The sequence below is a fragment of the Coturnix japonica genome, chromosome 1 (assembly GCF_001577835.2).
Source record: "Coturnix japonica isolate 7356 chromosome 1, Coturnix japonica 2.1, whole genome shotgun sequence".
Taxonomy (NCBI): domain Eukaryota; kingdom Metazoa; phylum Chordata; class Aves; order Galliformes; family Phasianidae; genus Coturnix; species Coturnix japonica.
In genome coordinates this window covers 145,983,583-145,997,474 of record NC_029516.1, presented here as the reverse complement: position 1 = coordinate 145,997,474, position 13,892 = coordinate 145,983,583, and the positions used below count along the sequence as shown (strand labels likewise).

The window sequence follows — 13,892 nt, the reverse complement described above, 5'->3', positions numbered from 1 at the left end:
CCAGAGATCCTCCCTCCTCAGAACTGCTTCATCAAACCATTCTCTGCTCACCTGTATTTGTGCCTGGAATTGTCGTGACTCAGATGCCAGGACTTGCACTTGGCCTTACTGAACTTCTTGAGGTTGGCATGGGCCCATCTCTCATGCCAACCTGCAGATCGTACTACATCATGCACAGACATGGTCTCTGACATCTTACCAGAACACTATATCTTTTCTGTTTCCTAAGGATTAGAGTAATTTGCAATTTGCATGAGCTGCAGCAATCTTAATATGCACAAGACATTCTCAAGTCTGTCCAGGTTACTCTGTTTGTCATCCTTCCCTCTAACATGTCAACTGCAAAACGCAGCATGTATATAAGATGCAGACTTGCTCAGATGCACTCAATCCCAATGTTATGTTGACTACAGAAATGTAAAGACCAGAACCAATCCCTGAGGAATGCTATCTGTCATTGGCTTGCACTTGGACATTGAGCCATTGACCACAACACTATGAGTGTGACCATTCATCCAATTCCTTATCCAGTGAGTGATCCATTCATCAAATCCTTTTTTTCTCCAATTTGGCAGCCAGGATGTCATGAAGAACAGTGTTAAATGCTTTGCACCATTTATCAGTTGCTTTTCTTTTCTCCACTGACTCTGTAAGTATCAGTTATCAGTTGCTTTTCTTTTCTCCACTGACTCTGTAACTCCATCATAAAAGGCCACCAAGTTTGTCAGGCATGACTTGCCCTTGGTGAAGACATGTTGGTTACCACCAGTCACCTTAGCTTTGTTTTCCATGTACTTTAGTAGGAGCTTCAGGACAATCTATTTAATGTTCTTGCCTAGCACAGAGGTGAGACTAACTGACTTTTAGTTCTCTGAATCTGAATTCCTGCTTCCACTAACTATAGACTTTGTTTTTGCACCAAAGCAAGTTCAAGAGCAACTTGTTGATTCACAGAGGCCTCCTTTGTCTGCCTTCCTCTTTCTCAGGATGCACTTCTTCTGGGCTTTCAGAACATGGTCCTTGAATATTCTGTAACTAGTTTACCTATTTTGAAAGACCAGTCTACAACAAAATGCATACTTATCTCTTGCTTAAGTCATAATTTACACAATTAATAAATTACTTAATAAAAATAAAATCTTTGCTTGAATGTGCAATTATGCCATCTTTAAATCATTAGAGTATTGTCATATTACAGCCTTTAGTTTTTCTTTGAGATAACTGAGTTACTCTCACCCAGGGAAAGCCATCCTGTGAAAATGCATTCCTAAGGACTACAGCCAACAAAGGATGCAAATCTATCTACAGAGGTTTGGTGACCAATATCTACCTACTGTCTAAGAAAAAAATAAATACAGGAGGTAGTGCCAGGTATCTGGAAACCCTGAATCATAGGAATACAATCATGCATAACTTATTATTTTAAATTAAAGTAGGAAATAATTCTTAGCAGTAACTATATCTTATCTATTACAGCTAAATATGAACTTTTACCCCTCCTAAAACATGCAGTAATAGTTCTTCATTTTTATTATTTCTGAAAGAGTGAAAATATGTAGTAAGTAGATAAGGGACTAGAGGACATGTATCTTTGCTTCTGAGATCACAAAACAGGCTATTAAATTTACTGAAATGACTCATAAGCTACAAGACTTGCAGTGATACCTTGCACTGGAGCTGGTTATGGTAAAACATCAGTTATCAGAGGAGCAAATTGGATACTGTGCAGCATCATTCGTGTTAGGTATACATAAAGTAACTATCAGTCTTTGCAGTAATCAGGTTTCTCAAGTGTACGTCAACACTTAACATCTTTCCAAGATTTTCATCAAAAGACTTGAATAAGAATAAGCTGTTGTTAGATCTTAACAACTTGAAAACACCGCTTTCTTGAATTGATTGCTCCTATGAGAAATAAATTCAGAAAGTCTGAATTGTTAGGTATCATTGCCTGCTTTCTGACCTGAGGTACAACTGTTTTCCACATCTTTCATTTAACAAGGAAAGATCAATTAAATCTGCTTTTATTTATTTATTTATCTATTTATTTATTTTTCCTTATAAAAATATTGTCTGGATTTTACACCATACAAATTTCATGCTTTAAAATATTTTTCTCTTGAGAAAGAAATTCTGGTGACCTTTGGGTATTCTTCTAGAGAAGTTTGATCTTTTCTGTGACACTATAAAAGGAACAGGAGCCTTGGTTTTTCAGTACCAGCCTGTTGAGATGTAACAATGAATCAGACATGGGTTTAAGGTGCAGAACCCTTAAGTTTCATCTTCTTCAAAAATCTGTGGTGTTTCTGCTTTGTTACATTGTAAGGGTGTCTAGACAGAACATCAGCAATGGAAGCACCTTACAGTGCACATGCTCTGCCTGCAGATCGTACTACATCATGCACAGACATGGTCTCTGACATCTTACCAGAACACTATATCTTTTCTGTTTCCTAAGGATTAGAGTAATTTGCATTCTGCATGAAGCTGCAGCAATCTAATATGCACAAGTATTTTCTACAGGTTTTTCTTTAGCCACTGGCAGAGAGTCACTCCTGAATATGAGCCAGTAAAGTCACAGCATCAGTTAATGTGTCAGCAATGTGTGCAACAGCATTGGAGGACCATCAATCCTGTACCTGCATTCTGCAAAGTAAATATAGTGCATGATTTATTATGTCTGGTTCCCAGTTCTTTCTCCCTCACTCCTGAGCTGCTGTGCCTGACTCTGCATGTCTAGGTTTTTAATTCTAAATTTCTAATAGTCATGCTTCAAGTAGAAGTATTTAGAGTAAGAATGTAAGGTTCAATACTGTGAGGTCTAACTACATTTAAACACAGTCTCATAAAGTAAAGCATTAACATATTTAAAAAGTTTTGAAGCTTTGGTTTGTTGTTTTTGGTGTTGGTTTTTTTTTTGGTTTTTTTTTTTTTTTTGTTTTTTTTTTTTTTGTCAGAGCTTCACTTCTTTCCATAAAGCAGGTTTAACGAGCATGTAACTTAGCTCATGTTGATTTTCCTCAGTAGCTCTTCACAGAGAGAACATTTGCTATGTTTACCAAATACCGATTCATTAATAAAATCAGAAATATTTAATATTTTCTGATTGTCTACAAGCTACAAAGAATACACCTATTTATTATTTATTATCATTATATTATTAACCTAACATGTAGACTTCTTCTTTTCAGTATTGTTTATACTGTGATGAAAATTTGTTGCTTTAGAAGCTCTACTCTTTTTTTTCCTCTCCTAACTCCACCTGAATTTATCATACAGAAGTAAATTAATTAGTTAAGACATTATATTAGAATGAATTTTATTTAGTTAGTTAGTTAGTTAGTTAGTTAGTTAGTTAGTTAGTTAGTTATTTTCCATGCACTCATTCCTCTTTCTGTATATAAAGTTAAAATTATTTTCAGTGGGACAGTGCTATTTTACATGTAGTTAGTTTACTACGTTTATTGTTTTATTGAGTAGTCAGAAATACTAAATATCTTTTCTGCATGAAAAACAAACAAACAAACAAAACAAAAAAAAAAAAAAGAAAAAAATCATCTAGGGGAAAAGAAAAAAGAAAAAAAGAAAGAATATTTTGTTTCTGATATGCATCCAGGTATCCATTTCTCTTGACATCTCCAATTTTGGTATTTCTTTGGACTGATGGCATAAACCAAGCACAGAGAATCCTTCACAACGGAAAGACTAGTGTGGAAAACTCCACAAATCACTTAGGATACTATTCATCTCACTTAACTTTCAGACATATACATCTGAGTTAATCACTGCTACTCCCTTTATAGTCAATGTGGAGAAATAAGCAGTTTTAGGATGCAATTTATCTGCTCTATTCCAGGTAGCTACTTCAGGATAGAATCAATCATTCTCTCAGGCTGTCTTCTTTTCATCATTGACTATAAAGGCAGTCCAGAGTGACTAGGTCAAATGTAAATGTCTTCCTTTTAGACATTTATGTTTGATGAGGTAAATCTTCCCATGAGATATAGTGCAAGATATGGTTGCACTTGGAATGCATGCTGAGGTAAAATAGCCCTGCGCAGCTGTGAGAATGTAAGTTTTTCTCTATTTTGTTCTGGTTTTCTCAAATTACAGTTACAGAATCAGAAGGCAAACTTCTGACTAAAAGTGAATGCCAGTAGTAAACTACTGTGATGGTTACTCTTTAGGAAATCTTGTATATGCCTCTTAATTCCACTGCACATGGGTTTACTTATGCAGGCCCTCATAAGTAAACCCCAATCTCTCCCTCAGATTGGGAGAGATGTGGAACTGTTTTTCTATCTGCACCCAAATCAGTATCTGATCAAAACTTGCTCAGCATGAAAGATTATTGGCCACAGACAGGCACATAAATTCTGAATGTTCTGGTAAAGAAGCGGAGGTCATGGAGTTTGGGTCAAAAAGGAAACAGAAGACTGCTGTGTCTCCTACAGATTGCATATCATTTGCTGATTGGGCACTCAGGAATTTTCATGACTTTAAGGGATCAGTGTGCTGATAAAGCCATAGCATTAGATCAAATCACAATATATTGCTGCTCCTGTTCTGAAAAACTGTCATACATATTCATAGTTCATTCTGACTTTGAAAAAAAGGAAAAGAGGAAAAAAAAAAAAAAAAAAAAAAAAAAAAGACAGAGGAACTCTTTCCTTGATTAACTGAAATAAATAAATAAATAAATGCAACAAGCCACTATGATTTGCGTGAATAACATTCTCTATTTAAGCAAATCAGTTGCAATCCATTAATTACTGGTTGAGAGAGTCATAGATTGCTGTCATCATGGGCATACAAACAAGAATTTAACGCTCCTGAAATGGACACTCAACATACTGCGTTAGGATTTAGAAATGAAAAGTGTTAGAACCTAAAGATGTGCCACTGGACCAGGTTAATACTTGGGTGACAGAAAACTCCAGAATGAAGTTTAAATCCCAGTAGAGTATAAATACCTTCTGGGGATACCTGTGAGTGCAGCAATACTTTCCAAGGTGTACCATAGCATTCTCCCCCATTCTGCCCCATTTCCTGTGCAGATTCCGAACTCACAGAAGTAACATTACTCCTCTTTGTGGTATAAACTCATGTTTTCTCTCTATGAAACTTGTATGTGTGATGACATTGACATTATACAGTGTGCCTAGAGAACAAGAATTTTGCACACCTGAGTTCTATAATCTAGGCATAACTTGTTCTTGTCCTATTCAGTCTTTACAGATATTCTCAGTCTTCCAACTTAATGAAATAAACACCACATTAAAGTCAAATTTATCCAGATTTTGTAGGAACTGCAGTAAATAGGAGGTGCCATTGGTTTCAGGTAGTTCTGTTGAGGGATGTAGTATTTATAAGAAATGGATACTAGCTTCGAACCTGGCAACAACAATCAGAGATGTGAAACAAATGTCAATAACAGCCGGACCATAGGGAGAGTTGCTATCTATCTCATAATCTCTAAGATATTAGCAAAATTTCATGGTTTGATCAGTAAGAATCTCTATCTACTTTTGGAAAAAAAAATGATTGACATTGCATATCAGAATGCATATCAGTCCATATCATATTGGACTGACACAAAAATTTGCATCAACAATTTCCTTTGCTGTTTTTGGGCTTTGACTTCTAGTATTATAATAGAAAATAATACCTTTTTTTTTTTTTTTTTTTTTTTTTATTTCCTATTACTTCACTTTTTAAAAAAATAAGGTCTGACACTCAAATAGATTTTGGCTTAAAACATTCTTTTTTGTTTTTTTTTTTTTTTTTTTTTTTTTTTTCCATTATCATCTCCCTTTCTGCAGAGAGATTTTGAAAAACATCTCCCTTCTCTGGAAGTAAGGAACCTTCAGCATCTTAGCAGCTTTGGGTGTGGGTGGTGGGATGGAGTTTTCCATAATTTTCAGAATAACAGTTTGGCTACATAAATTGAATTACTATCTGGATTCCACGATCATTATCATATTATTATTGTTAAGCAGACAGTCAGAAAGTATCAGAAGACATTGTGTACCTAATCCACACCTAATGCATAATTTTTCATGAAATAATTTACTGGTACACTAGAAAAATTTCACATAATGGTTTTGTAAGATTTCATAATTATAGATTTACCCAAGGGCACAAAATAATTCCACATTAGCCCAAGAAAGGAGTACTAAATGCATTCACGCACACACATTTATATTTACATATATACATATACATACATGTTTTAGTCCCTTCTTGGGCTAAAGTAATGTACATATACATATATATACACACACATATATATGTACATATATATAATGTGTGTGTGTGTGTGTGTATAATTTTCTAATTGTAAAAGCCTCAGAGACCAATATGGAATCATAGTTAAATCTACTTTATACCACACCAGGCAAATAAATATTATCTATATATTATGTTTTCATTAAGGCATACAATTAAGTTAGGCACAGGAATGGGCCAGATTCTTGGCTTTATTCTTTGTGATGCTTAAGCAGCATAAATGGGCTATAAAGTCAATTTAACAAAGCAGATGAAGATTCTCTTGTGTGGAGGGAATATGAAATGGAAATATGCCACATCTCTTGCAATACTGATTAGATTATAGTGTCGTGGTTCAGAATGCTGCTGTGATACCATGAACCCTTTGAACATAATGGCCCTTTGGAATTACAGTCACAAAATTATGTCTGGAATCAGACCCAGGACTGTAATACAATATCAGATCCTTTATGTCATACCACCTGTGTCCATTATGTATGGGCACAGCTGAGAAGCTGGACAACGTATTTAATAACTTACTTAGAACACAGTCTAACAAAAAAGCCAACAATCACCATGATGCAGTATTAAGATAATCCTTGGTTACATCCAAGCTCTATGTGGACATATATTTTGACTACACATCTCCTAGTGACATACAGATACAATATTCATTTGGAAAAGTGTGTTTTTCCATTGCCAGCTTGATTTTCTCATTGCCTTTATTCTTTCAACAGAGCAGTCTTTACTGGTCTGAGTTACAATGAAGACAAACATATTCTGCATCTGACTCAATCAGGCTTTTGATCTTTGCCTCACTGCAAGCATTCAAGATGTGGGCAATTACAAAGGTTTGTGAAAATTTGCATTTGGGAAAAGAAATGCAGATTGTAACTGTTTCTAATGTTTTCCACAGCTTATGTGACAAGCCCCTCAGGAAACAGTGTTTTGGATGCTAACTCTCTTGTTACCATATTAATTGCCTTTGTCATGACAGTTTTGGCATCTGAAAATGGCTGGGAACATGCTGTGCTCCTCAGGAGACCAATCAAGGGCAGGGGAAATTGGTTTATTGGATCCCAAAGCAGCCTGCACTAAAGGTGCCACTATTCAAGCATAGTTTTGAGTCTCCTAGCTTGAATGAGGAGCCAAAGACACTCCAGGCTAAGGAAAACAGAACTTTCATTTAGAACAGCATCAGGGAAACTGCAAAGTTTATTTTGCTGCCAGGGTGATTTCTGCTGTTAGCTTTTGTGTGCAAATCAGTGTGAAACAGTACAGAGGGTGCGACCTAGAATCAGGATTGCCAGAATCCGGTGAGGTCCCAAGCTTCCCATGAGGGCTTCTGAATATCTTTGCTTTTAAATTAACTTCAGCTAAGCTTGCTTTCAGTTTAGGTTTTCCCTGTGATCAAACAAAACAGTCATAGGGACAGTCTACAAACTGCAGAAAAGGGATCAAGGGACAAATATCAGGGGATAAATAATTATGAATGTTAATTTAAGTGATGCTGAATTTATCATGTAAGAACAAGGAGCCATTAATATCTGGTGATTTTTTCTTTCTTTGAGAGGAGTGGCAAGCAGTTTCTATGCTGTAGGTGATAGACCGTAGGTGGTAAAAGGATGGGCCAGGATGACAGGTAGTGGAGCAGCCAAAAGAAACTGGAAGAAAAAGAATCTATGGAGAGGAAGATCACATGCATGTTGAAAAGCCAAAGAAGTTGCCACAAGAAAAAAGAGATTAAAAAAAAAGAAAAAAAGAAAAAAAGAAAGAAAGAAAAAGGTGGCTGATTCAATTACTTACTTCAGGTTATGCCCAAAAGACTTGGTTTCAGTAAAAAATTCAGTGATATAACAGAATTACATCCTTAATATTAAATAAGGGAAGAGAGTCCTTTTCATTGTGAACTGCAGGAGAGATAGAGAAAGTGCACAGCCTGACCCTACTATCTTCCCCATGTCTCAAAAAGGCAAGGAAGTCATATATTGAATTTTTACTCACATATGTAAAATCTTTTTCTTTCTTTTTCTTTTTTTTTTTTTTTTTGACACAGTGAAACTGATGAAATACTAGTGCTGTAGGGCCAGAACAGTAGACCTATTTCAGATGATTCTATTGGAAAAAAGTAAACAAATAAATGAATAAATTTGAATAAATTACGAAGTAAAAGAGTAGAAACTGAAATATATATATATATATGTATGTATGTATGTATATCACGACGCTTGGTAACTAACTTGATGTAGGGAGAAAATAAGAGATCTTCCTATATTATTTTTTTTTTCTTCTCTTCCTTTTAAATAAGCACATGACTCTTGATCAAGTCAAACAAGCAAACAAACAAACAAAAAACATGTATATAATGGGAAAAAAAAGATAGAATCACGTGCCTATTCTCTTCCACTGCTTTAGCTGATTGTTTCTGTTTTGAGAATCTGCTGCACCGAGCATCTCCTGTAAGAGTAGCTCACTTATCTCTCACACCATGCTCATGCACATTATAGCTCATGCATCTTTACGTACGTGCACTAGAGGTCACAGAATGTATCTTTTATGTCCTGAAGACCTTAGTAGAAACTGTAAGTGTTTCTATAATGTGGACATGTCTCAAGATAGCATAGAAATCTGCAGAAAGAAGATAGAGAGCAGCGTGCCTCTGAAAAGACCCAACAACATAGTAAAATTTTACAGCAGAATTTAGATCTAGCAAGCAATCAAAATGGCTGAAGCAAGGAATTATTCAAGATTCTTACTGTTTCCTTCTTTCCCAGATTTAAATGAAGCATTTTGGCAGCAAAACAGAAGCTGTGAGTCAGGGCGAGGCATAGGGATCAGCAGGGTTTAAGTGAGAGCATCAGCACGTCATGACAGATTGTGAATGGCATTACATCTATTATTTATTTCTTACTCACTTCCAAATCCACAGTTAAAGGAAGTGATTTGACAAGCAAGACATGTACATAAATTGCCCATCAAATGATATAATCTACTACTGAAGAAAAAACTCAAAAGGCTGAAAATACACAATATATCCTGCATACTAAGTGCATAATTTTCCAAAATTCATGCCTGGAACTTTACAGTCTTTTTTATCTTGAAGAATTCTCAGGAACTCACATAACATGGTATGAACTTTCAACACAGACAATACTTCAAAAAGGATTGCAGAGTTGCAGAAACTCCCCAGACAGCAACATTTAAAGATTTGTTAGGAGAACCGCTGGATGGATATAAACCTAGCTCCAAACATTTGCAGGTTACAGTGTAGTTCACTACAAGCATACAGTCTTTTGCTGCAGTAACTTTTGTTCAAGAAGACCTCAAAATCCATATTTTGTAGAGCTACCTGAATTTAACTGCATTTTGTAACGCTACTAGTAATACAAATCCATCCCATCCTTATTTTTCCCAGTTGAAAAATTAATTAGACAAGATTTTTTTTTTTTTTTTTTTTTTTTTTTTTTTTGCCTTGAACAGACATTCTAGGGTAGATATACAATATCTGATACCTTTGCTGTTTGCTAGAGGATGAAAAAATGTTTTTCACAGTTATAAAGAAACAATTTAGAGAAATATGTCTTTGTCATCTATGAGTTGGTTACTACTAAGCTAAGTAAATACTAAATTTGGTACTTCCTCTAGCAGAGAGTTTAAAAATGGCTTTCTCTCTTTCTACCTGATTATGCACAGAGGGTTTTAGTGAGACAGTTTTGAGGAAGGAAAAAACTTTTTTCATTGCTTTGTTGTTTTCCAACCTATGTGAATTAGTACGTACAACAAAGCAATGCTAATAAGTAGAAAGAACAAATTATTATTATTATTATTATTATTATTATTATTATTATTATTATTATTACTATATTTCGCAAATAAACAAGATAGCAAAATGTCAGAAAAATAAAATAAATATTGAAAATTACACTTTTGCATTAGGACTATGTGCTAAAAGGCAAAGACTGTGCTAAACTGGATCCTCCTAAGTTATTATTCCTGAAATCTGAACAGATGTGTTTCTAACAGTAGAACAGGTCACTAAAGACAGGAAAAATTCTCAGTATTTGCTAGGTTTTGTAAACGTTATTGAAACTGAAGAAATTCCTGCCATTGTACCAATGCCTGCCCGTATTAATACCAAAAATAAACAGCAAAATCCACCTAAGATTTTCCGTAACCCAAGCTCAGACTCTTTCAAAAGTACTAAGAATGAAAGAAAAATACTCTTTTATATATAGATAGATAGATTGATAGATAGATAGATAGATAGATAGATAGATAGATAGATAGATAGATAGATAGATAGATATAGATAGATAGATATATATATATAAGAAAATAATGCCTTCCATCTTATATTTAGAAAATCAGAAAAAAATCTCCAAATGAGACCACTGCTGTTTTACACTTGCAGTGTATACCTTTAAATGTCCACACAAAAGGGTAAACTGGGTGCTACCTACTAGTTTCTTTCCTTTTAGAGTGGTCAAGGTCACAGAAGTTATAAGTCCCAGTAGAAGCAATCTCACTTATACTACCCATTTTATTCATTTATTTATTTTGTCTGTTGAAGAAAACAGTGTGCTGTACCCAAGAACACTTTGTCCTGGAGTGACTAATGTTGCTGCTGCAGTGCATTTGGAGGACAGCACGTTAAGCATAAAGAATCAGGATCCTCAGCAAGAAGCACAGCAAGAAATCAGAGAAGTATATTCTAACCATAGAGAAAAGACAGGAGAGATGAATAGGATACAAGAGCTGAATTCTTCTCTTTTGCCTCAGGAAATGAGATAGTCACATAACAGACATGCTCTCTGCTAGTGGCTTGCTTTATTTACAGAAGAAATATCACAGATGGATGAATTGTTTTACATTTTGAAATGCTTACTCTTCAGATGTAAATCATGGGGTGAAAATAAAACAACACTAGTGATTAGGTAAAGATTGCAAATACTTTTAATCTTTTCTGTGTTTCACCAGTTGTTTTCCTGATGCATTTTATCTAAAAATACTGATTATTGTGATGTAATAATTCAGTAGTTCTCCAAAGGAAGCACTTTCGTAGAAGCACTTGGCCACAGAACAAGTGAAAAGAGGGTTACACAGACCACTGGAGGTGATCTAGTTCAGACTCCCATTCTCAATGATACTATCACTGTTCAGTGCTTGGGTAGGTTAGGCAGGTCTTCCACATGGTAAAGGATGGTTATGTCATAGCTTCCCTGATGTTTCTATGGTAAAGTTTTTCCAAACATTCAGGCTAAATCACCCAAGATGTGTGTCTATTGTTTTTATCGTCCTTATGAACTACTCTATGTATTGTTTTTCCTTTTGCTACACCAGTGTAGGCTAGTGTTGTAAAGGAGATCCATGAAACATTTTGTCTTTTATTATAGTAAGATTCAGTTATTATATCACTTGTGAAACTGCTGTTGACTTAAAAAGAAACATCAAAATATTCAGGATTTATTTAAAAAATGTATCACTGGAAAACTAATTTTCACTTTTTCAAGTTTCTAATTCATGAGAAGTTCATTGTGGATTTTATGACTTAAATGGTTTGTAGGAGAGATCCAATGCACATAAACTTTTAGACTACTTCAAGGCACCTTGTAGGTAAAATAAAACACAAAATTATTCTAATCTTTTGACTTTAAAATATGTTATAGTCTACTACAAGCATGGCTTTGCCTTGTGGGGGTTAGCTTCATTTCTAGTATGTTTCATTCTCAGCCTACTCGTTTATTTTCCTGACTGTAGATCTTCTACTCATTTGTCTAAGTAAAATTGGTCTTGGTTTCTCCTCCTTCCCCACCTACCCAACTACTTCCATGAATCCGACTTACTGTTGTCTCTTTCCCTCAGGTTACTTTATACCATGGCATTTGTGGAATATTCAAGTACACTGGAAGAACATCCTTGAATGCTTTACCAATGGGAGAAGAGTTAAAGAGACTTTGAGGAGCAGTTAAAACAAACAAAACAAAGCAAACAACAATAAACAATAAAACATGTCCAGATTTTGATAATATCACATTTTTTCACGACTCAGGTAATAAGCAATAAATGAAAGGTCAGGCCAGTAGTCACAACTTACTCTTAAATGACTATTTTACTTATTTTCTAGTGAATACTACCATGACTCTTATAATATTTTCCAGTGTGTTTGCTGACTTGGAGGTGTAACCTTCCAGAGTATTTTAATAAAACTGTTAAATACAATCTTTAAAATGGAATCAGAACCCTACTCAGATATATAAATGAACTTCTGGTGGTAAAACTGATACAGACTGCATTAACATGAATAATCTTTTTTTAAATACTTAGTCTTTCTATAGAAGTTCAGTTTGTCATACACAATCCAGGAGTGAAATGAAAGCACAGAATACCTCTTGATAGATCAGCTAAAGTGGATTTCTAAAGTAGACAGATCCAATGAAAAATTCTGTGTCAGGAGTTTACATGTTCTCAGCTGATGGCATCAGAAATTCTTAGATTGAGTCATAGAGAATGAGGGAAATTTTATTAGTGACAAAGCTCAAAACTAGAAACTTGATTTTTTTAGTTACATTTGAAACTCATGCATGTGGGTGTATGACACACTGAAATCTGGGTGTGCAGATGACTGGTTTGCATTCTTATTTCAGATTTTGAACATTTATTTCCTTTTTTCTACTTCCTTTGTCCCATTCAGATCTACACTTGGAGTTCCATATGCTGGAAATATGGGTTGCATTGCCACCAGCAACATGATTTGGGAAATGGAGGATGAGAAACAACAAATAAAGCAGCAGAAAACTTATTTTCTGTATAGATCCTTGTCTGAGTGTACCTGACATGACTCAAGCTATACACAGCCTTCTTTCTTGGGGTGGAGTTTTTATATACTCACACTGACATCATCAACAGTATTCGGTATTGAAGAACCCAGTTTAAAATAAGAAATAATAATAAAAAACAAACAAGCAAACAAACAAACAAACAAAAAACTTGTTTCATTAAAACCAACTCATTTCACAAAATGAATTAAAAAAACAAAACAAAACAAAACAAACAAACAAAACAACAACAACAACAACAAAACAGAAAAAACTCTTCATGGCAGCCTATAATCTGTCTATGTTTCCTAAGGCTTATTCTTTTCTATCACCTAGGGAAGACTTATTACTTTGAGACTTATATCTTTGTCTCTGACAATCTGTTCTTTACACAAAAGTTTAGTAAAAATATACTGTTCCTTCTCTCTATTTCTTGCTCTCTCATTCTCAAGAGTCTTTTCAGTAACATTAAAATAAGCCAATATACTGGGTTGTTTTATGCACTAACATATTGCTGATTCTGGACAAGTAGCATCCAGGCTTTACTATTTAGTTTCCATCAAGAAATCAAACTGATTTCAATTGAGTGCTTTTCTGGTGTCATTAATTTTATACTCACGTCTCGATGGCTTCAGCTGGTGCTCTGGTTTCAGCTGGGGGACAAAGCCAAATTTTCCAAAATGAAATAGAAGCAAATAGGAACTGACAGTTTTGCTGCCTACAGTCTTTATACTGAAGTTTCTGGCATGGACAGGATTCCTGTCTCTGAGGAACACAGCTTTCCACATCTATTTCAACCTTCTTCAGAAA

At 34.9% G+C, this 13,892-nt stretch overlaps 1 long non-coding RNA gene across 1 annotated transcript; it reads left to right on the top strand.

The window, feature by feature from the left end:
* The first annotated feature begins 11,314 nt into the window (after nucleotides 1–11,314).
* LOC116653537 lies at nucleotides 11,315–13,066 on the top strand. Its single transcript, XR_004307600.1, has 3 exons — nucleotides 11,315–11,380; nucleotides 12,130–12,316; nucleotides 12,959–13,066. It is a non-coding gene; the product is annotated as an uncharacterized LOC116653537 (long non-coding RNA).
* The last annotated feature ends 826 nt before the right edge of the window (nucleotides 13,067–13,892 follow it).